Source organism: Sarcophilus harrisii, chromosome 3 (genome assembly GCF_902635505.1).
Source record: "Sarcophilus harrisii chromosome 3, mSarHar1.11, whole genome shotgun sequence".
NCBI lineage: Eukaryota > Metazoa > Chordata > Mammalia > Dasyuromorphia > Dasyuridae > Sarcophilus > Sarcophilus harrisii.
Genome location: NC_045428.1, coordinates 499,104,964 through 499,128,985, shown reverse-complemented (window position 1 = coordinate 499,128,985; position 24,022 = coordinate 499,104,964). Strand labels below are relative to the sequence as shown.

The 24,022-nt window shown below is 38.8% G+C and overlaps 1 protein-coding gene across 2 annotated transcripts in view; it reads right to left on the bottom strand.

The window, feature by feature from the left end:
* Positions 1-2,396, bottom strand: part of GDPD5 (glycerophosphodiester phosphodiesterase domain containing 5) — a 174,172-nt gene extending 171,776 nt beyond the window's left edge. The window contains exon 1 of one of the 2 annotated variants that reach the window (XM_031961376.1): positions 1,208-2,396. The gene's annotated coding sequence lies outside the window, so the exon portion shown is untranslated. The remainder of the gene's footprint in view (positions 1-1,207) is intronic. The other variant, XM_031961378.1, reaches the window with a different exon arrangement.
* Between the last annotated feature and the right edge of the window lie 21,626 nt (positions 2,397-24,022).

The following is a 24,022-nucleotide window of genomic DNA, read 5'->3' as shown; positions in this document are numbered from 1 at the left end:
GAGGTTGTGACCTGCAGCAGAGAGGTGATGGCAAAGCCAATTGATGGAATCTCATGTCTCTGAAGGACTGGGCTAAGTATCTCCAGCTACACTTAGAAGACTGACTCTTAAATCGAACTGGCATTTACTGGGTGTCAAGAGAGAAGGAGATAGCCAACATAATTTTTATCCTTCACTGCGTTGCCCTGAAAAATATTGACTTTGCCCTCACACTGACTATGTATATTCTCTTCCCTTTTGCTCTGGTCTCTTCCTTATTTTCACTGACTTAAACATCCTTCACCATCAACAATAAGTCTTTATTAAGCATCTATTATGTACCACTAATCTTGCAAGATACTGGAGATACAAAGGTCCCTGCCTTCAAGGAGTTTATATTCTACCACCAACCCCATCTAGTTCTCTCCTTCGCCCCTTGATGTCCTCATTTTCTTCTATAAAGAAGTGTAGCATAGCGTAAACACTATTTATACAAAGTATAAAGGACGCCTAAGTAAACACTGTATAAATTGCTACTTATACATAGTAATGTATAAGTGCTATTTATACATAGTATAAGTACTCTGGATTTGAAGTCAGAAAATCTAGGTTTCATTTAGTTTCCAACTAGCCTCAACTAACTGTGGCAAGTCATTATTTCTCTGAGCCTCAGTTTCTACTTTTGTCAATTAGGGATGATATTACAGCTCCATCTCCTTCAGAATCACCGTGTGAACAAATGAGAGCCTCTGGATATAAAAGCACTTTGTAAAACATATAATGGCTCTCATATGCCATGTCTCCTCCGTGTACTTGTTCTTTCTCACCTCTTTCCTTCTCTTTCTCTACCTCCCCTCACAATGTCCTCAGGTCTGTCATTTCTCCCTCCTGTTCACTGTCTATCCACGTTTTCTTTTCCCTTGCTTTCTCCCCAAGCCATCTCTTCCTCTGCTCCTCTCGTCTCTTCCCTTAGCTTTCACTAGAAAAAGCTGAGATGTGCAGAGTGGCATTGAGCATCATACAGATTAAGCACAGGAAGAGACCTTGGAGACCATCAACAGCCTCGCTTTTAAAGAGGAAACCGAGGCCCAGGGTGTGACAAAGTGAATTCTCCTATTTTCTGCATTTGGGTATTCCTGACCTGAAAAGAGGAGGTGAGAAAGTGTATCTGATTCCCATTATCCTGGCCCTAAAGTCCCAGCTCCCAGACCCCAAATCTGACACTCACCTTCCTGGGATGTTTCCTGCTTTCTCCCGTGCTCCCGTTGGGCTTGATGCTGAGGGCTCACCTAGCCTTAGTCCAAGCGCCTCTCTCTGGGACGGAGATCACCAGCCCAGTCGCCCTCTGCTCTTCTCTTCCGAGGGTGAGGGCCCGGCACGCCGGCAGCCGCCCGGACACATATAGCGTAGGCTTCCAGAGGGCTAGGACCCGGAGCAGAGTCCGCTACAACCACTGTGCCCTCGGGGAGCCGGACCAAGGACGCCGGGCTACGGGAGAGGATGTGCCCTGGAGCAGAGGATGGGATCCCGGCTTCCAGCTAGCCGAAATTAAAGGAGCCTGGAGTGATAGTGGTGTCCCGGTTCGGATGAGCCGAAAACAAGGAAGGAAGCCGGGGTCCGACCAAATTTAATTCCAGACAGTGGGTCCGGGACCGTGGGCGCGGAAGGGTCCAGCCGGGTTCAGACCCAGGAGACTGCGTCCGGGCTGCTGGCTGTACCGGGCTGGAGGCGCAGGCTGCGCCCGAGATCGCACAGCTTCCTGGGTTGTTCGCACGTGGGCAAAGGCTGGCAGCGCTCGGACTCCGGTACCCGGGGCGAGGCAGTGGGCGCGTATCGGAGCTCAGGCAGAGTTGTGGCTCGGACGCTCAGGGTAGGAGAAGAGCAGTGTTGGGCAGGGGCGCACGGCGACGTCCCGGATCCCGGGCACCGGACTGGCGAGCTGCGTCCGAGATCCAGGAACCAGGGTTGGGGGAGCAGGCTGGCGGTGCGCTCCGGCTCCGGCTCCAGCCAGAGGCGCGGGCGGTGTCCGGGCTTGTAGCCGCGGCAGGCGCGGGGCGGGGAGTAGGACGCAGCAGCCGATGCCCCAGCGGGAAAGTCGGGCCGGGCGCCCGCTGCAAAATGGAGCGCAGGCTGTGGCTTGGCGAGCTCAGGTCCCAAGCAACCCTTCAGTCCTCCTCTTCTTATTCCTCCTTCTCCTCTTTCTCCTCCTCTTCTCCGGCTCCCTCAGCTCCGCGCTACCGCGGTCAGCCCGCCACTCCGAGCCAGCCCCGCAGAGGTCAGAAACCGAGCCCTAGGAGCGGCGTCCGGGCCGGGAATGAAAGGAGCCGGGAGGACCCCGCCCAGAGGCAGGAGGAGTCTGCGCGGGGAGGGCGGAGCCGCGGCGAAGTGGGGGGAGGGGATGTATCGTCTAACCTGCCGAACCCCTTCCCCCAGCTCCTCTCCCCCCACCCCTGCACGCGACTAGCGAAGAGGAGCCAATAGGAGAGTTCTGAATGAAAGGGGCGGAGCCAACACAATTACGTTTCTTGAGAGGGGGGAGCAAAGTTGGGGTTGGGAACCTCTCCCCCCCCAGAAATAGGATAAGGGATGAAGTTGGGAGGCCGGGGAATCAATAGTCGGAGAACTTGGGGGAGGGGGTGAGTCAAGTCAAGAAGAAAAAGGGGGCTGGAGGAGAAGGGGCTGAGGGAGGAAGAGGGAATGAATAGAGGGAGGAGGAAAGAATGAATAGGGAGAAGAGGGAGGGGCTAGTGGGTTAGGGGAGGTGGGGTTGTGTAAGCGGAGAGAGTAAGGGGCTTGAGGACAGAATGGGAAAGGGAAGGAGAGGTTTCGGGAAAATGGATAATGAAAAAGTCTTGGGGGAATGGACTGGGGAGAAGAGTGGGTGTTGATAGAAAGAGGGAAGTTTCAAAAGATGGGGGGGTGGGGGAGTCCTAAGAAAAGAGGGCTAAGTGGATAAGGTGCTGGGGAGCGCATAGGCGCTAGGAGGAAATGACTATAGGTAGCCAGGAGCTGGGGAAAGGGGAAGGAGGTTTTACCCGTGGTAAAACGTGAGGAAGTGTTTAGGGGAGGGGACGGTGGATTTGGGGAAGGGCTTTGGGAAGAGAAGGGCGTGGCTAGGTTAACCTTAGGGCAAAAAAGTGCTTTTGCTGAGGCCCTCCCGGGTTCAGCCCCATTTTGCATTACAAATTGCTTTGTAAATAAGTTTAGGAGAGGTAGGGGATTGTGAGACATCCAGGGGGCTCTAGGATTCTTATCCTGACAGCGATTTTTTTTGGGGGGGGGGGTCGATGGGTTCCGGGGAAATGAGGTAGGGCTGGGAAGGGGAGCGGTAGGAATCCAGGAGAGGTGGGGGGAGGGGGAAATTTGGGGGATGGGGAGGAAAAAGGGAGAGGCCCTAAGAGAAGGGAGGGGAAATGGACTCTGGGGTCACCCTAGGGCCCTTTTCCTCCCTCTCCTGCTTTGCTTTCCTGATTGGTTGCTTCAAAGCCTTGGAAATATTCGGATTTAAAGAAGAGGAAGAAAAAAAAGCTTTTTAAAAATAGAAAACGGATCTATATTAAATCCTTCCCCTTTTCCCTACTCTGTTCCCCAGGATTTCATTGCTGTTTAATAACCCCGGGCTGCTAAAGCGAAGGAATTTCACCGGGTGTCTGCCTTTCAACAAACATCCCGTTACAACCCTCCCCCATCTTTCCCCTCTTTGAAAATGAGCTCACACAGAAGAATGGGCAGGGGAGAGGTCAGAGACCAGGCCTGGGTTAGAGGGCAATCCTTCCACATGCCCAAAGCACCTGTGTGTAGAGCCCGAGATTGAGTTTCCTGGTACAAAGAAAAGAATTCATGAATTTGATGACAAAAGATCTTAATTCATATTCTCTTTCTTTGAGGCAGCTGGGTGTTGAAGTGGATAGAGCTCTGACTTTGAAGTCACGAAGACCTGAATTCACATCCTGTTCAGACACTTTACTAGCAATGTGATCTTGATATGTGTGCTTCAATTTTCTCATCTGTAAAGCAGGAGTGATAATAGCACTTAATAAACTGGTTATCCTGATGATCAAATGAGATAATGTTTTAAAGCACCTATCTGCATGATTTTTTGGAAATCATTTGCCAAAACTATGCCTCAGTTTGCTGATCCATAAAATGGGGAGGTTGGACTACATGTTGTCTATAAAGTCCTTTCCAAATCTGAAATCTGTAATCTTACTGCGATTAGTATTAGATTAGGGGACAGATATTTAAAACCTGGTTCTTGCCATCTGAGATTTTATGATTGTAGCTACGCTGAAACTAAAGTGGAAATGTAAATAAAGTTATTAAAGATAAAAAAAAAAAAACAGTTAACTTACTTAACTAAGAGCCCAATGGTCCAATGAGGGCTAGAAACAGTAATAGTTCATGTCCCTATAAACTTTACCCTTCACATTTAATACCTGGTGGATGAGGAAGGTCAGACAAGGATTAATATACTTATTTTGCTGAAGAAGAAACAAGGAAAAGATGGAAGGGGCATTCATTCCACTTTTTTATCTTGCTATTAGAAGCTTTATCTACTGCTATTCTATCTTTGTACTTTTTCATAGAATCCTAGATTTAGAGGTGGAAAAAAAACTTTAGAGCTTATCTGGTATGAATCCTTCCTTTTAACAGATAAGGAAATTTAGGGCCAGATTAAATGATTTGCCTAAAGTCAGAAAGTATAAGAAGCTGTTTCAAACCCACTCAATGAATTGAAACCAATCTTATGGTTTCAAATCTCATGTGCATTCTAGTGTGTGCATTGGCCTCTAGTAAGATTTCCATGTAAATTGGATTGGATTTAATTGAGGCAGAGTTGCACGGAGTCGTCCACCTCTCTCTTTTAAAGCCACTATTGTCCAGTGACAGGACAGAGTCAAGACAACTGGTGATAACTCAAGATGCAGTAAATGACCTTGATGTCTTTGATGTCTAACCAAGCTCTAAGCACTCTCCAATACCTGCTTCACCTGTCTTTATGGCTATTGGAACAAATTGTTCTTATCCTCCTATTCCACCAGGGGAAGTTTTTATAAGCTTGGGGTAGACATCCCCCTAACACGGTTAGGGTAGCACCTGTGATGTGAAGGCTGCCAAACTCTTTACAGAACTGCTTTCCACCTTTAATATCCACCTGATCCACCAACTCTTACCTGTGGTTCCAAGAAGCTGTAGCAAACACAGCTAAGAAGCTACTACTTTTAATAGATAAGTAGTATGAAACCTGGAATTAGAGTCTGAGACTGTGTGAAGTGAGAGAGAAACTGATGAAAGTCATACTAGTAAGATGTAAATCATAATATATGGCAGTTACAGTAGAGTACCATTAACAGAAACGGGAATTAAGAAGACAAGTTAATCCATGAGACCTATGAGTTCACATAAAACCAAATGAATTTGCGGGTTAGATCATCTTGGTGGAGATTGCTCTGTTCTTCCTCAAGTCATGAGATTAAGAGCCTACTTGGTGCCAGACATCATGTTAAGTGCTAGAAAGAAAGAAAGAAAGAAAGAAAGAAAGAAAGAAAGAAAGAAAGAAAGAAAGAAAGAAAACAAAAAACAAAAGACAGTCTGTCTTTAAGGAACTCACATTCTAAAGCAGGGAGATAACTGGTATACAACTATGTCCAAACAAAATATATGCAGAATAAAGTGGGTATTGTTGTTCATCCTTTGTTCTCAAAGTGGACCAATGACATCAGGAGGGTGATGTTTGACTCGAAAGTGAATTGGATTTAAGTGAAGCAGGGCAGTGCAAAGTCATCACCCTCACTCTTTCCTCCATAGTCATCTGAGCCCAGTGGCAAGACCGTAAGTCAGAACAACTGGAAATGGTCCCACAAAATGGACATGGAGGGAAGGCAGTAGCACTAAGAGAATGGCTTCTTGCGAATTTTTAGCATAGAAAGTCAGGGAAACTAGAAAATGGAAATGATGAGGAAAAGCATTCCGAGAGATGGGGGAAAGCCAATGAAAATTCCTTGAGTCAGGAATTGAAATATCTTTTGAGGAAAAGCAAGGAAGTCAAAGTCTCTGTATATGAGTGTGCTGGAAAGAAGGGGTATTGTGAAGGCATAAGAAGACTGAAAAGGTAGGCAAGCGACATGTTATGAAAGGCTCTGATTAGTGATCCTTAAAATCGTATAATAGGAATCCACTGGTTTGAATAGAAGAGTGACATAGCCAGAAATGAGCATTAGAAAAATCACTTTAGGAACTGAATGGAGGATGGATTGGAGTGGAGAAAGACTTGAAGCAGGCAGACCTACCAGCAAGCTCTTGTAGTAATCGAAGTGTGAAGGGAGAGGGCTTGAATCAGGCACACTCAAGGTGTTTTTTGGTCCTCATTTTCCTCCCTAAATGTTGAATACATTTTATGAGCTCTGAGAATTTTAGAACTGGAAAGGATCTTAAAGAGGTCATTAAAGAACCCTCCTCATTTGACATATGAGGAGATTGAAGTTAGAGACATTAAGTCCATTCAACTGTGAGCTCCTGGAGTTCAATAACTATTTTTGCCTTTCTTTGTATCACTAGTACTTAGCACATTGCCTGGCACATAGAAGGTTCTTAAATGCTTGCTTGCTTCCTACTGGCTTGGTCACTATAAATTGTAATCCATTTCAATTCAATAAGTATTTATTAATCACTCACTATATGTCTTGGGATATTAAGAAAAATGAAAGTTTCCTTTTCTGATAAAATTCATAGTCTTCTTTGGGATTGGGGAGGTACAACCTGTACACAAATAAAATTTTTTTGATAATTTGAAGAAGAAGAGAGCAATTGGAGGAATCCTTTTTTGATTCCTCCTACTACTAGTGAGTTACTACTACTAGTTACCAGTGAGATGTGGCACTTAATTGAACTGTGAAAGAAGGCAAGGATTCTGAAAGGTGGAAGTGAAAATGGAAAGAATTTCAAGCATAGAGGTAAAGGCAGGGGATGAAAGCAGGAACACCAAGCTCAAAGGTATATTCCAGTAGTTCTCAAACTTTTGTTTTCAGTATCTTTATCCTATTAAAAATTATTGAGGATCTCTCCAAAGCATTTTTGTTTATCTGGGTTATATTTATAGACATTTACCATATTGGAAATAAAAACTATTTTTGAATTTATAGACTCTCTAAAATGGTTTCAGAGATCCCCAGGATTTTCTAGACCACACTTTGAGAACCACTGGTATATTCAGTTTGGATGGACCATAGAGTGTGCAACTGAACTTAGTCTAGAAAGGCAGGTTGAAACCAACTTCCCTTTTGTTTTTATACATCATAGATGGGGGTAGTAAGAGACTAGACTGCCTGCTGAAGCCCTTCCTAGTCTCTTCTCCACCCCCACCCCTCCATCATTTAATCCTTCCTTTCTAAGGAGACCTTTTATTATTCTTTATCTTCGGTATATTTATTTATTTATGGGTTAAGTCATCCATTAAGCTCTTGAATATCTAGATGGGTTTTGTGGGTTTGTCTTTCTTTGTATCCCTGGTGCTTAATACCATACCTGGCACATAGTAGGTGCTTAATAAATGCTAGTTCCTTCCCTTGCCCTTTCTTAATAAGTGCTTATTGATTGATTGATTATGCAATTATTGATCTAGGACAGGAAAGGTCTTTAGAGATTATCTATTCCAACTACACTCATTTTATGTGAGGAAACTAAAGCCCAGTGAATTTAATTGGCTTTACCCAAGTTCACACTGATAGTAAGTGTGAGAAGTGAGATCTGAATCCTGATTCTCTGATGGCAAAGCCATTATTCTTTCTACTATGCCAAAAATGCTTCCATTCCTCAAGACGACTGATTGAGACTCAGGGGACTGGTGTCTTACTATCCCTATCTGTGGTCTATAAAAATCATATCACCAGTTCACACATTCTTTTTTCATTCTCATTGAGAGTAATAGACCAGAGCCAAGTACAATGGACATGTGGAGTGGGAGAAGATCCTGTATCCATTTGCAGCCTCCTCCCTTTGGTAATAATGGATAAACATTTGTAGCAGAAGCACCTGGTAGGCATGTGGCCTGTGCTGGTAGTTCATAGACAGTATTTGTGAGTTTTAAACTGTTTGTACAGAAGATAAGATTTTGAATTTTCTATGCATATCGATCTAGTTTTCTAGTTAGAAAATGGAGATATTCTGAGAAGAATCAGCTTTGGGAGATTTAAGTCCAAATTCAAGAGATCCCAAGTTCAGGGGTAGAGAAAGATGATGTTCTGATGTAGTATACTCCTTCGAGAACAGAAGAGCATAGTCCAGACATTTGCACAGGATTCTCTTGGGACAACACATCTAATAAATTCCTCAGTTAATATAGGTGTGATAGTGGACCTCAAACATATTTATCTTTGAAGAGGAATTTAAATCACAGGGTGATACTATGGATCTTGGTGAGACTGTAAAGGACTCTGGAGATAAGCAGAGCATCAAAGCTTTGCCTAATAGCAATCCCAGTTCAGTTCCCTTTAAGGAGAATTGTTAAGACTATTTGATCACTTCATTTGTTTCTGAATTGATTTATAGGATTTGTTAAGGGTTTTTTTTAATATCTTATGCATTTTTCTGTGAGATGAAATGAAGACTGTCCTGTACCTGATATGTCTTGGGGACCTTGAATGCTCGTATCACTCACATTTGAGAAAACATAGATTTGAGAAAACTATTCCATTCACATAGAACTATGATTTTATTTATTTGGGATGTAGACTACAACCCACCCATGAGAATCCATATATAGTTCTTGGCCATGTCCCCTCAATGGTTTGTTACAAGAAATCCCTCCCTATAACTGAGACCTCCTCAATTTCTCCTGATATCTTGAAGGTCCTAATGGAGCATTCTAGTTATCTATCAATCATTCTTCATTCTTGCAAGATGATCGACTTCGTTATTTTTTTTAACCTTTATTCCCATTCTCCAGAGTTTATCATTGTTTATATGTTGTAACTTGCTCATAGTCACCATATACCTCTCCATTGCTCTATGTGTGAAATTTATTTTTAGTTCTCTGGATCCCATAGAATAAAATTGGTAAACTATTAGTATCACATGCTCCATGGCCAAGGTGTATATATCATTTGAGAAGCTCTATAGAATGAACATCAAAGTGCATATTGAAATCTGGGATAGATTCTTCTTCTACTAGGTATTTCCTGTGTAGGTAGACTAAATTCATTTGAATGCCTAGAAATCTTTTCTTCTTCTTCTTGGGTTGTTTTTTTTTTTTTTTCTTTTTTCTTTGTGTGTGTGTGTGTGTGTGTGTGTAGGAAATGGGAGGTAAGTGACTTGCTTAGGGTCACACAACTAGTTCATATTTGAATTTAGGTCCTCCTGATTCAACAGGTAGTGATCTAGCCACTGTGCTACCCAGCTGCCCCTTCTCTTTCAGAAGGATTTGAAGTGTTTGCTGAATGCAATCAGCAAAATATCATCGACAAGAAGGAGCATCTGGAGGATTTCACCATCCACTGGGATTCCCTCTTCAACCTTGGCTCTGCCCTGGAACTCCTCCATCATAGCAGCAAATATCTTTGGCAAGCATACCTTTCTATTTTGTGTCTGGATAATTGTTATCATTGGGTCATTGAATAAGATTATTTCTGTTAGTATATCTTCAAGTGATATATATTATAAATAATGATGTGTTAGAGTCAGTGTGTACATGTTCTTGAGAACCAGTTATTAAATTTTTAGTATGAACATTTACATCTCAGAAATTGGCAAATGCAACTAGGGCTTGATTTGTTATTCTACTGATTTTCTAGACTTAAGAAATCAATGGAGAAAATGCTAATAGTACAGATCAAATTTAAAATCTCCCCAAGCTGATTGTTAAACACTTATGAACACATCCCTTGTTATATCAGATTGATGGACGATACCTTATTGTAAAAATCATATGAAACTGTGTTTTGTTCTTCCCAAACCGAATGCTTTTTTCATCACCACCAAACAATAAGCACAATGGAATCTTATGTTCTCTACATCTTTCAATTAATTGTGAAATGGTACTGATGGGACGCCTTTGTGGAATGTTACTTGCAAAAGCATACTTGTTTTTGAGGCTAAAATATGCCATTGATTCATGTATAGATGACTCTCATAAAGATTTTATATAGATGGGAGAGTAGACATATAGGTCACTAGTTATTGATGTTCTCTTGGTCACAGTTTTTTTTTTTTTTAAGATAATGCAACCAGATTTTTGTCATGTCTTTGCTATCTTTCCCATCTTCAGGTACTTTGTAAATCTACCCCTCAGTGACTTTACAGTTGTATCACTTTTAATTCTAGGCATACAAACACACAATCCAATCTGTCTGCATGAAAAAACAGTTTGTTAAGATGGATTTTACAAATCTTTTCCATTTTTCTTCTCTTTGTAGTTATCCTTCCATTTTCATCCATAAATGTTCATAGGATGACTTTTAGGAGAATATCTGGCCAAATATCAATTAAACTGTTTTTGCCCTCCATTACTTCCCTCGGCTTTATGAGTTAACAGTACTACTTATCATCAATCATCCTTCATAACATTTTACAATTCAGTTTATATTCTAACTTGGTCCTATCTTCAGCAAGGTTTGGCAAGAAAGTTAGATATTCAAACTGTGCATACCCTTTGATCCAGCAGTGTTACTACTGGGATTATATCCCAAAGAGATTTTAAAGAAGGGAAAGGGACCTGTATGTGCACGAATGTTTGTGGCAGCCTTTTTTGTAGTGGCTAAAAACTGGAAACTGAATGGATGTCCATCAGTTGGAGAATGGCTGAATAAATTGTGGTATATGAATATTATGGAATATTACTGTTCTGTAAGAAATGACCAACAAGATGATTTCAGAAAGGCCTGGAGAGACTTACACGAACTGATGCTGAGTGAAATGAGCAGGAACCAGGAGATCGTTATATACTTCAACAACAATACTGTATGATGACCAGTTCTGATGGACCAGGCCATCCTCAGCAATGAGATCAACCAAATCATTTCCAATGGAGCAGTAATGAACTGAACCAGCTATGCCCAGAAAAAGAACTCTGGGAGATGACTAAAAACCATTACATTGAATTCCCAATCCCTATATTTATGCACACCTGCATTTTTGATTTCCTTCACAAGCTAATTGTACAATATTTCAGAGTCCGATTCTTTTTGTACAGCAAAATAACGTTTTGGTCATGTATACTTATTGTGTATCTAATTTATATTTTAATATATTTAACATCTACTGGTCATCCTGCCATCTAGGGGAGGGAGTGGAGGGGTAAGAGGTAAAAAATTGGAACAAGAGGTTTGGCAATTGTTAATGCTGTAAAGTTACCCATGCATATATCCTGTAAATAAAAGGCTATTAAATAAAAAAAAAAAGTTAGATATTTGCTAACTCAGGTACTAAGACCTTTTTTAGTCTTCCTATTGTAACAATTAATCTATATTGGTTAAACTACTGAAATTATCATATTGGTGTTATATTGATGTTGCTATTATATTGATAATATTATATGATGGTATATTGGTGTTATATTGATGTTGCTATTATATTGATAATATTATATTGATATTGGTATTATTGTATTGGTGTTAGGATTATTTCTGTTGTCCACTTACTATTTTTGAATTTCAAATTACTTAAGTAATACAGGATTAAGTTGTTTCAATTTATATAACATAGCATTTTCTCATTTTTTTTTATTCTGATCTTAGCTACAATGAGTCAATGATCTGACTGTATAATCAGCTGACTCAAGGATAACTCCCACACCAATAACATGTCTTTTCCTGCCTTCTAAAATATATATTTTATTCTTTATGGCCTTATTTTGTGTTCACTTTGTCTAGAGCTACCAATTTTTTTCTCCAAAGGAAATAATCATGACCTAGAGGCCTCTCTGTAATCTGCAAGTGTTTAATTTCTCTCAGTTCTTCCTGAACCCATAGCTTTCTTCCTATTCTCCCTTTTTCCCACCTTTGCACTGAAGCTACCAAGTATCAGAGTATGTGTTGATTTGATATGGAGGAATTTAAGATCTTCATATAATTTCTCTAGTTCTTCATCACATACCTAGTGTATAAGCTACAAATATTTTCATAGTGGTCTTTTTTGAAAATCCCATTGATACATGATATACATGATGACTGAATGTCCCAGGAAATCTTATTTTTTCTTGTTTCTGTGAGTAAATAATAAACCCATTTCTCCATCTCCTCTCTTTGCCTTTAGAAAGAGAACCTGTGAGCCATTCTTTCCTTAATTGTATCTTCCTTTTTTCTTCTGGCTCCATTTATATCAAGAATGTCAAGAATAATATGATTCATTTTTTCCCAGTTTGTCCACTTGTTGGTCACTAGACAAGGATCTCATATTAAGAATACTAGCCATCAACCTAAAGTTGGTCTAAAACCTGTGATTCTTATCATTTGTTCCTTTCTCTGCCCCCTCTGCACACATCACTGCAGAAGTAGAAGGAGACTACACAGAACTGGGTGGGGGTGAGGGGATGACATTTTATTTTGCATGTATATACTAGAAGATTTTCCCAGAGCCATTTTATTTGTGGCAATAGATCCACAAAAGAAATTTACCTCGTGTGGTTCAGCCTCCAGAATTTGACTCTATGTGAGCCCAGAGAATTAGGGAGAAGGGGTCTTGAGCCACCTGTTACATCTTGGGTGAGGGATGGCTATCTGAGATCTGAGAAGTTGACTTTTAATCAACCCCAAATGTCCCTTTTATAAAGTTCCCATATGTCTTGGTGGCTCATGTAGGATTATTTTATTATTTTTTTGAGCCTTTTTGGAGAGTTTACCTTAGCATGGCATGATTCCAGAGACTCATCCAGGGATTGGAGGGGTTGACATTTTATCAGGGCAAAGTGCCTAATCCCTTTAATAGAGGTTTGTTGAACTGAAGGAATCTGATGTCCTATTTTTAGTTTTAAATCTAGTTCTCCAATCTGAGTTTATTTTTCCCTCATAAACCTCTAGTCTCTATCAATGTTGCCACATTTTCCTAGTCACTGGGACTTGTAACTTTGGAATCACCTTTGTCTTTTCCCATTACCTCCACAATATCTCCCATATGCTCTCTACCCAAGCCACCAGTCTCTTTGTAGGACCCTTTGCTTTTCTTACCTAAGTTATTGTCAAATTTTCCCAAAGGATTTCCTTGCCTCAGATATCTTCCTGCCAAATCCATCCTGCAGAATGCTGCCTGATTGGTATTCATGATGCACAAGTGTGACTTCATTACTCTCCTGTTCAAAGGCCTTCTATACAAATTCTTCATCTTAGTATTTAAGATCCCCTACAGGCAAATCCATAGATAGTGAGGCTTCATTGCATTTCTAGTCCTTTTTCTCATCAATTAACTCCAGGATTAAATAGAAAAATCTTCTTTTAAAGGGTTTTAAAACACTTCATGATCTTCCTACCTTTTCAGTCTTCTTACACCTTAATTCTCTTTCATGTGCTCTGTGACTCAGGGGAAATGGTCTACTTGCCCTTTCTTAAATAAGATACTCCATGACAAATTGCTATATTGTTCTTTATTCTTGGAATTCTCTCCAATCTGCCTAGCTTTCCTGACTTCCTTCAGGTCCCAGCTTCTACAAGAAGATATTCCTTTTTAATTAATTTCTCATTAACTAATTAAGTTCTCATTCCTCCTTAATGTTGATTCCTTCCCTTTAGTATTACATCTGATTTTTCCTGCCCTGCATCTTGTTTGTACACAGTTGTTTGCATGTTGTCTTCCTCATTAGCCTATGAGCTCCTTGAGTGCCTGTCTTTTGTCTTTCTTTACATTCCTGTCTCTCAGCAGTCTGGCACATAGGTGCATAATAAATATTTGTTGACTTGACTTGGAGCTATAATCAGAGTATCATAGAATCATAGATGTAGAACTGAAAGAGACCTTAGAGGCCATGTTGGCTAATCTCCTCATCTCACTGAGGCTTGTCCAGAGTCATACAGCTACTAAGTGTTAAAGGCAAAATTTGAACACAGATCTCTCTCTATTCCAAGATCAGTGCCTTATCTACATTATCATGCTGCCTCCTGGTTGGAGGAGCTGAAATTGGATCATTCCTCTACCATATACCATCTGTGTGACCTTGGACACTTTTTTAAGTCTCATTTTCCTCATCTGTAAAGATGGGTTGGACTAGACAATTGATGCCTTAAATCCCTTTCGACTCTAAATCCTAGATTCATGTTACATGCTTTAGCAAAATCATCTTTTGATAGATCAAAAGGTACTTTAATTACTATTCCCAATTGCCAGGCTCCTCTTGCTTCCATCACTCTGCATTTGCAATCTATTCATTCTTGAAATCAGGATGAATACCTTTTCCTCCATGAAGAATGATAAAAAGAGTGATAGAGTAGAATTCTGGAGAGACCTAGAATTAAATCCTCCATCTAACTGTAAGTAAGTCATTTAATCTCTCTGAGCCTCAGTTTCCCCATCCTCAAAATTCAGATAATAATAACTGTAGTATATATCAAAATAGATTTGTGGGAGTTAAATGCATATAAATTGTCATATAAATCTCACTTATTATGAATTCTCTGATCTCCTAAGCAAGAATCAATTTCCCCTTTGATTTCAAAACACTTTCTATCCCTCTTTTATACTCATGATTTGCTTTAGAAGTATCTTGTATTTATGTTTTATCTCAATTGCTTGACTTATTAAAATTCATTTTATATTATATCTACATTTATTATTATTATTATATATCTGATATTTATCTGATATATTATTATATATTTATGTATAATAATATATATATTGGTAAGTGCTTTACCAATCAGCTCTCTGAAGAAAAAAGTAGATATGGCACCATTTTAAGTTTAATATGCATTAACATTTTCTTAAGTCTAGACAATCAACAAAACAATGAATCAAGTCCTGATTTATAACATTTAGTATTCCTGAGGTGTAAATGCTCACACTGAAATTTAAATAATTGGCTCCAGTACATCCCTGCCGCCCCTGGATATATCTGTGCAAATGTATTATTGACTAGGGAAGGGAGGGGGTGAAGCTGTGTCCCTTTTAGTCTGTAAAATAATCATGGTGAAATTGTGTCCCCTTTAATTCGGGGTCTCTCAGACTCCAGAGAGCCTAAGAGAAGGCATATTTTCCAGACTGGGCCTTTTCTAAGGCAAATCATACATCCCCCACCCCACATTGATCTTTTGGGTAACAGAATCCCCATTTAGGAAATTTCAAATTCTCCGGAAAAGCCTTCAAAGTGATTTTCATTCAATTGGGAGATCTTGGTCTGACATTGAGTAGCCTGAAACTCCAAGATAAGTATCTAGGCCTGGGGGCAATGGCTTTCTTTTCAACTGGGAGCTTTAACCTCAGACTTGTATAAAGGATAATTCTGAACTCCAAATCTTTGCAGAAGTCCGGAGTAGGAATTATGCTTTTGCCAAGGTTCCCCTCTCTCTCCTCTTGGCACAGCTGCCTACCAGGACACTTGCCCATTGGGAAGACATTCTCTTCTAAGTGCTAATCTTTATTTCCCTAACAGGACTTTGCCACTCAGAAATCTGTCTTCTTAGCAAAGCTGACTTCTCAGTGCCAATAAACTTCCCTTTTGCCATTCAAACTTTTTGGGTTTGTGAATTGTTTTCACATTGGACCTGCACCTCCAACTAAACAAGGAGATTTGAATAACTCTTTGCACTGCCACTAAAACAGCATCATTATCTTCTCCATATGATTTTATGTTTCACCAATAGAATCTTATTTATTTTAAAAGCTCAGGTCCCTTCAAGTTCTGACATTCTATGTTCCCACATTTTATTGGGGATAGGGGAACAGTTATGGGAAGCAGTGGATAGAATATCTGGCTTGGATTTAGGAGCTCCTCTTCCTGAGTTCAAATCTAGCCTCAAACGTGTACTTACTAGCTTAGCTGTGTGATCCTAAGCAAGTCACAGTTTTCTTATTTGGAAAAGAGCTGGAGAAGGAAATAGAAAAAAACCCAAAACACTCCATATCTTTTTGAAGGAAACTCCAAATGGGGTCAGAAGTGTCTAACATGACTGAAAAATTTTTATGCGAAGCCTCTCCCAACTCCTTTTAATGTTAATCCCTTCTTTCTGTTGATTATTTCCCATTTATCTTCTACATATATTGTTTATATATTGTTTCCTCCTTAAGCTTATGAACTCTTTAAGGTCTGGGACCCTGTTTTTGATCTTTCTTTGTATCCCTAGTGCTTAGCACAGTGTTTGGCTCACAGGCAGCTGACTGGTGTAATAGAAAGAGGACCTGAGTTCAAATATGACTTCAGATACATATTAGCTGTGTGACCTTGGGCAAGTTACTTACCCCAGATTGCCACCAGCACTCCTACCCTCCTCCCTCCCCCCCCTAAAAAAAAAGAATTCAGTAGCCTCAGTCATAGTAGGTGTTTTACAAATGTTTATGGCTATATTATGCATTTTCCAGCTCTGATATTCTTTATTGATAGCTATAATAATTACTAGCATTTATATAGTTCCTTTAATTTTTTTTCAAAGTACTTTACATATGTTATCTCACTTACCACACAGCCTCAGAGATAGGTACTATTATTATCCCCATTTTACAAATTAGGGAACAGAGACATATAGGTTAAATGACTATGGTCACACAATTATTAAGGGTCTGTTTGGGGATTTGAATCCAAGTCTTCATAATTTCCTAGCATTCTATCTACTCTGTCACTTAATGGATTATGCAGTTTATTGTAAGCTGATTTCCAACTATAAAATCTGTAGTCTGAAGGTCCTTCTAGCTCCGATATTTCACATTCTGTGTCCTAAGGTCTCTTCCAGGACCTAGAGCAAAAGGTTTGTCGTATTTGGAAAAGTACTAGACCTGGAGTCAGGAGACCTGGTTTGAACCTGGCCTTAGACACTTTTGCATTCACTAGTGCAAGTGAACTCTAGTTGTTACAATGGTTTTAAAGGGGGGAAATTTGTTTAGACATTATAGAATTGTGAATTATGGTTATTGGTACCAAGATTGGTGCATTTGTTATACACAGTAAGTTATAAATGAATGAACTGAATGAATGATCTGCTAAGACTTTGTTGAGGGATTAGTTACACAGCAAGATTCCAGCAAATGCTGGGGGAAGAATGCAAGTAGGGAATGAGGGAAAGACATAAATGATTCTGCCAAGTAAAATCAGAAGCAGAGGGGTCCAAAATCAAGGGACAAGGTCAGGATGATACTAGAGGCAGAGAACTAGGGTGACAGATTTGTTTATGTTAGCTAGAAAGATTACTTTTTAAAAGTAATTTTAAAGGTTTTTTTTAAATTTTTGGTAATTTAGTAATTTTAGCAATATCTGTTCCTGCCTCCCTTCCATGTCTATTGTGAAGGTCAAGGGAGAGACTATTATTAATACAGATGTGAAAAAGGAAACCAGAGTCAATTATTAAATTTTTATTGCAAGCATTAACACTTTAGAAAACTTCAGTCAATACAAATAAGGACTTGATTTATTGTTTTGTTAATTGTGTCAACTTAAAAAAGTTAATGGTGCAAATTAAACTTAAAAGTGCTTTTTTTTCTGGAGAGATTGATTGTTAAACATTTACCAGTATCCTTTCCCTCCAACCCTCCATTGCCATGACTAGGAATCATAGCTATTATGTCTATAGCATTGTCAGTTTGCAAAGAGCTTTATATATGCTATCTCATTTGATCCAGATTGTATGGGGAAATGCTGAGTCCATGGATTTCCAGCATGGAGATGCAGGATGGGGTAGTAAGAAGAGCTCAGGAGTCAAAACATCTAGTTTCCAATTCTGGCTTCACTAATTCACTTGGAGCTGTTGCTTAGGGGAAGCATCCTGAAATAGTAAAAAAAAATCAGGGACCTTGGAATCAGGTGACCTTGCAACACTTAATGGCCACCTAGGTGACCCTGAGAAAGCCACTAGAACTTTCTGAGCCAGACATTTTCAATCTCTGGTTTCTGAATTGACTTGCTTTTTAATACAAAACCCACAGGGCATGAGCAAATTTCCTCATCCAATCCAAATATACTTCCTGTTCAATATCAGTCAATTTCATCTAGTGACTTGCAAGGATTTTGGAATTGATTTTGGATTTTGGTTTAAACCTAATTTAAAACCTTTGATTGATTCAGTCTGTCTGAGTCTGGGTCTTGTTCATCGCCCATGATTAACTGGTGGATTTTCTGTTCTCACCTGACAAATCTATTAAGGAATAGCTTTTTTTCTTAATTTAATTTTTTCCAGTGATCGAAAGTCTATCCTCCCTGCAATGAAAAAAAAATAATAACCTTATAACACAAATATATAGTTCAAGCAAAACAAATCCCTACATTGGCCACATACAAAAATATATATGTCTCAATCTGACAAAATAGTAGAGTTTTTCATTATGTCTTCTACTATCATGCTTATCTTTCAAAGTTGTTTTTCTTTACAATGCTGCTACTATATAGATAGTTCTTCTAGTTGTGTTCACTTAACTTTGCACCAGTTCATAGAAGTCTTCCCAGACTTATCTGGCACCATTCTCCTCTTCATTTCTAATAGTACAATCATATTCTATTACATTTGTATTCCATAAAATTTACTCATTCTCCAATTGTTGTCTATCACTTTAATTTTTAGCTCTTGGCCAAGAGCCAACATAAAAAAGATTTCTATAAATTTTTTGTACATGTAGATCTTTCTTTGATTTCTTTAAGGCCTTGGACCTGGTAATGACATACTTTATTAAAATTTTAGGCATTATTTCAACTTGCTTTCTAGAATGGCTAGACTAATTCACAGTTCCACCAACAGTACATTAATGTGTCAGTTTCTGGACATGGTGTAGAAGTTTGTCAGTTTAAGAAGGGTGAAGTGATCTAATAGATAGACTCAATAGATACACACACACGCACACACACACACACACACACACACACGCAGTTAGGTGTTACTGAAGACCTCTTAGCAGAGGATGGCTTGGAGACAGGAAGCTCTGAATTCAAGTACAACCTCTAGCACTTCCAGCTGTGTGACCCTGAGCAAGTCACTTCACTCTGTTTGCCTCAATTCCTTATTGTAAAATGAGTTGGAGAAAAAGAATTCAAACCATTCCATTATCTATGCTATGAAAATCCCAAATAGGGATATGAAGAATTGGCTATAACTCAAACAGCTGAATAACAACAAAATTGATTATGTATGTATGTTAATTATATGTGTATTTATGTCTAATACACATGTGTGTATTTGTATATGTGTACATGTTGTCTCCCTCGATAGAATATAAGTCCCATGAGGACAGAGACCATTTCATTTGCCTCCCCAGCCTGCCACCCAGTAGATACTTCATAAATACTTGTGTCTTTGTTTAATTGTTTATTCTTCAAAATGTCTTGTTTCACAGAATAGTTGTGAAATTGTTTTGTAAAAACCTTAAACCGTTTAAGAGAAATACGTGCTTTTATTGTCACAGAAGATTCCCTTCCCACAGTTCTGTGTTCTTGACAAAACCCATCTGGAGTTTTGGGGCTACATTTTAGGAGAAGCATTAATGAGAATGTGTAAGTGGAAAGAGTCTGGATGTGAAGGCACAAAACTCACATTCAAATTCTGACTCTGATATTTACTGTTCAGATGAGGTTGGAGAATGACAATAATTACTAACATTTCAAATGTTGTTTCATTTTATCCTCACAATGATTCTGCAATGTAGGTGTTATTATTATCCTCAATACACAGATAAGGAAAATTGAGGTAGACAGAAGTTAAACCCAGAGTCACACAGTTAGTGAGTGTCTAAAGAGGGAATGAGTTTTTCTTGATTCCAACAGTCACCACCTAGCTGCTTCTTTACTTAATCCTTCTGGTCCTGTTTCCTCATCTGTAAAATGAGAGGGTTGGATTTGGGAATAAGCCCTGAAGTTCTTCTAGTTCCATAATCCTAAAATTCTAGAAGTCAATGAGTGGTTTGTTGAGTAAATTAGTTTTTAATATATCAGAGAACTTCATGGCTAGAAGGGGAATTAGAACGTGGTTATTCAATGTTAGAATAGAAGGAAATCTTCGACTAAGTGTTAGAATCAAGTTAGCAATGAACAAAGACCTATTAAGCACTTAGTTTTCACAGGTATTTTGCTTAGGTCTGAATCGACAAATATGAAATTGAATCAATCCCTGTTTCTGAGGAATTTACAGTCTAATTGAAGGAGACAATACATACATATATCATTCCAAGAATTACCATTATTGCTAAATCCAAAGGTTTGGGGCAAGGTACCCTTTCCTTCTTGCTTAATGGCCCCTCACCAAAGATGAACAGGTTCAGATCAGGGAGAAAAAAGCAAAAGATAGTCCCTTGTACTCAACTAACTCACAGACTAGTCTGGGAGGCAACAGGAAAACAACCGTGTACAAACTATATATAGGTTCAATTGAAAATAATCAACAAAAGGAAGGAAATAACTTTAAGAGGGACTGGGAAAGGCTTCTTATAGAAAGGTGAGATTTTAGTTGGGACTTGAAGGAAATTGGGTCAGCTAGCCAGTGAAATAGAGTATCTGGTCTGTAATTAGGAATGTTTGAGTTCAAATTTGATCTCAGACACTAACTGTGTGATGCTGAGCAAGTCACTTTACCCTGATTCCTTCAGCTTCCTTTTTTTGTAAAATGAGCTGGAGAAAGAAATGACAACTACTCCAGCATCTTTGCCAAGAGAACTCACAAAGAATTGGAAACAACTGAACAAGGAGGAGAAAAAGGAAAACAAAACAAACAAAAAAAAAAAAAAAACAAGGACTTCATTAGGTAGAGATGAGGAAGGAAAGCATTTCAGGTATTGGACCAATTTAGAATTGGAGTGTCTTTGGCCAAAGAGGATTTAAAATCATTATGAACGAATTTTCATTTTGGAGTACTCTTCTATAATTTTCGTGTTTTATTTTTACCCCTTACACAAGATCTTCCCCTACACATATAGTAATTTAGCTCATGTCTCATTATGGGTCATCACACAAGCACAGAGGCTAACAACACATAAAGTATGAGATAGGTTTTATGTATTCCAACAACAAAAAAACAAGAAAACAGAATAGATTGATGATACTCTGTTATATTAGATTATCATATTAATATTTATTATATAGAGATATATTATGGATTATTATATTGAGAAAAAAACTATTCTTTTCTTTCTGGAGGATATTAAATAACCATTTAAAAAAATACATTGCTACTTCTTGTCTCTTCCATCTGCTGATTCTTCTCCTTTGCATTCATATAGATGATATAGCTTGTAGGAACAAAATATTGGATGTCAAGGAAAGTAAAATTGAGGACAAAGATGGTTCATATAAAAAAGTAAGACATGAGACACTGAATAGCAGTGCTCTGTTAATGAGAATTGCCCCAGAAAACTTCTTTTATGGATAGTTGTGTTCATTGGCTTATACTTCCATATCTGTAATTTGTTACTTCATTCTGTAACACTTTCTTCATACCCATTCTTTTAGGAGCAGTAAATGGGAAGTGCTTTTTATTGCTTAAATATTGGTCCTTCGCTAATAATACATAAAGCTCTTCTTGACCAGACTTGGACTGAAAATTAACTAGTCCTAAGTGTTGCTTTCAGACAAACAGACTAGCATAAAAGGCCAAAGTCTCCCACTACTTCCAGGATCACCACCAGGCATCCTGACCTAAGTCTTGCCATGTACTCCTATGACTCTGGAGAAAAGAATGAGGCTGATGACTGCACAGCCCTGCCTCACATAAAATTGATTCACGTTAGGGCATGCTCCTGCTGGTGTCACTGGTCCTCTTCGAGAAAGAAGGATCACCACTACCAACAACAACAATGGCAGGTCTGAGTGGGAGTAGGTATCTCTCTTTCTTTTTTCCTAACTGAATAATCGTGGAATTAAATTAACCTATCTATCTATACAGTTTTCTGAATCTGTAAAATAAGAATAGTAGTAATACCTATACTGGTCACAAAGTTGGTTCATTGGGTTTTTCTATATGAAATCATGAATCTCTATTATAGGCAGATTCTATTTCTTAAAAATCAAATAATAAGTTCAACATTTATTTAATTTTAATTTTGACATAATTTATTAATTTAATATTATATATTAATTTATAAATTTAGTTTATTTTTAATTTATTTTAAAATTAAATTTTAGTATATTTTCAGGTATGCATTTTTGTCCTTCCTCCTCCTCTTAATCCAGTTGAAAACAAAAGAAAGACAAAACCCATTTTAACCATGTATATTATAGTAACAAAAAAAAAAAAACAAAAAAACAAATTCCTACACTGGCCATGTCCGAACCCTTTCCTCCTCACCCAAAACAACAACAACAAATTCCACTTCATTTTTCACTCTGAACCCATCATCACTTCTCTCTCTCTCTCTCTCTCTCTCTCTCTCTCTCTCTCTCTGTGATTAACATGTTTCATCATAAATCCTTTTGTCCTTCAGCCAACCAACCACTCCCTTCCATTGTCATTGTCCCTCCACTTCAATGGCTATATCTATATTATCTTGTTCTATAATGGATTATTGAAAAAAGCACAGTTTGTTCAGCAATCCCTGAATTTTTGAATTTGTTCCCAATTTTAATGAAATTACAAAACATTCTCATTTTACAGATAATACTAATGGCTCACATTTCTAGAGTACTTTAAAGTTGACAAAGCACTTAGCAATAATCTTTTCATTTGATCCTCACAACAAGAAATCCTCACAAAAATCTTGCCAAGAACATAGACAAAATATTATTGAAGAGTTTAATGGTGTAGTAGGAGGAGATTTAGAGCCCAGAGGGTTCAGATTTTGGCTCTGACACTTACTGGTTGTGCTACATAAGATAAGTCACCCAGCCTGACTGAACCATGTTTTCTTTAGTTATTAAATGGAGATTAGAATTCATGAACTACATTCGTTTTGTTGCATGGAAAGTGGTTTGTCAACTTTAGAACACATCTATAATTTTTAACCATTATTATCATTTTACAAGTGGGGAAATTGAGAGCCAGAAAAGGGAAATGATTTAACTAGGTCACAAAGCAAGTAAATGAGAGACTTGGGGATAGAATCTACTTTTTTGTTTCTAACCTGAGGCACTTCCATTTCACCATTCATTAAATCCTGAAGGTTTGAAGTGGTTTTTCTAGAATTGTGTCTCACAAGCCCCTAGCCAGTGTGCTTTCTCTTGATTACCAGCCAGCTCAGCTTCATTGGCTTTTAGGGAGGGGTATTTACTAATATATCATATAATTATTTGACAGGAAGTTTTAAAAAAAGACAAAAAAGAAAGAAAAGAACTCCCTCCCCAAGTCTGACACTTACTTTCCCATAAGTACATAGAGTCCAGGAGATGGGAACCTTAAGCTTATAAGGCACATGTGACAAAGAAGTTACTCTGTGAGCCTAGGCTGGCCTGGGAGTTGACATGCCTGGAGATAGATTTAGGAGAGTTCAGGGGATGGGAACATTTGGCCACCAGCCCAGACCTGTCTTAATTCTAGGCTTGACTCTGCTAGGACACCCGCCATGTTGGTCCCTGGCATAGTGAAGTAGGAAGGTATTCCAGGGGTGAGGGACAAAGGAATAGAGATGAGAAATCTGGTATGGTGATCATATATTTTAGAATGTCTAGAATGTGTAATATATGAGTGAGAAGAAAATAAAATTAAAATACAAATATGGGTCAGAATCAGATTGTAAAGGACTTTAGCTATCAAAGACGCAATTTTATGTTTTATTTTAGAGGCAACAAGCTATCTTTGAAGCTATTTGGATTAAAGAATGACAAGGCTAGAATGTCAGTTTGGCAGCTAAACAGGGTGTATTAGAAATGAGAGAGAAAGGATTCAGGGAAAGATGCTGTAATGGTCCAAGTGGATAGAAATGAGGGACAGCATTAGGGTGAAAAGTAGGAAATGGCTTAGAGAGAATTTGCAAAGATAGAATCAACAAGACTTGGCAGCTGATTTTATAT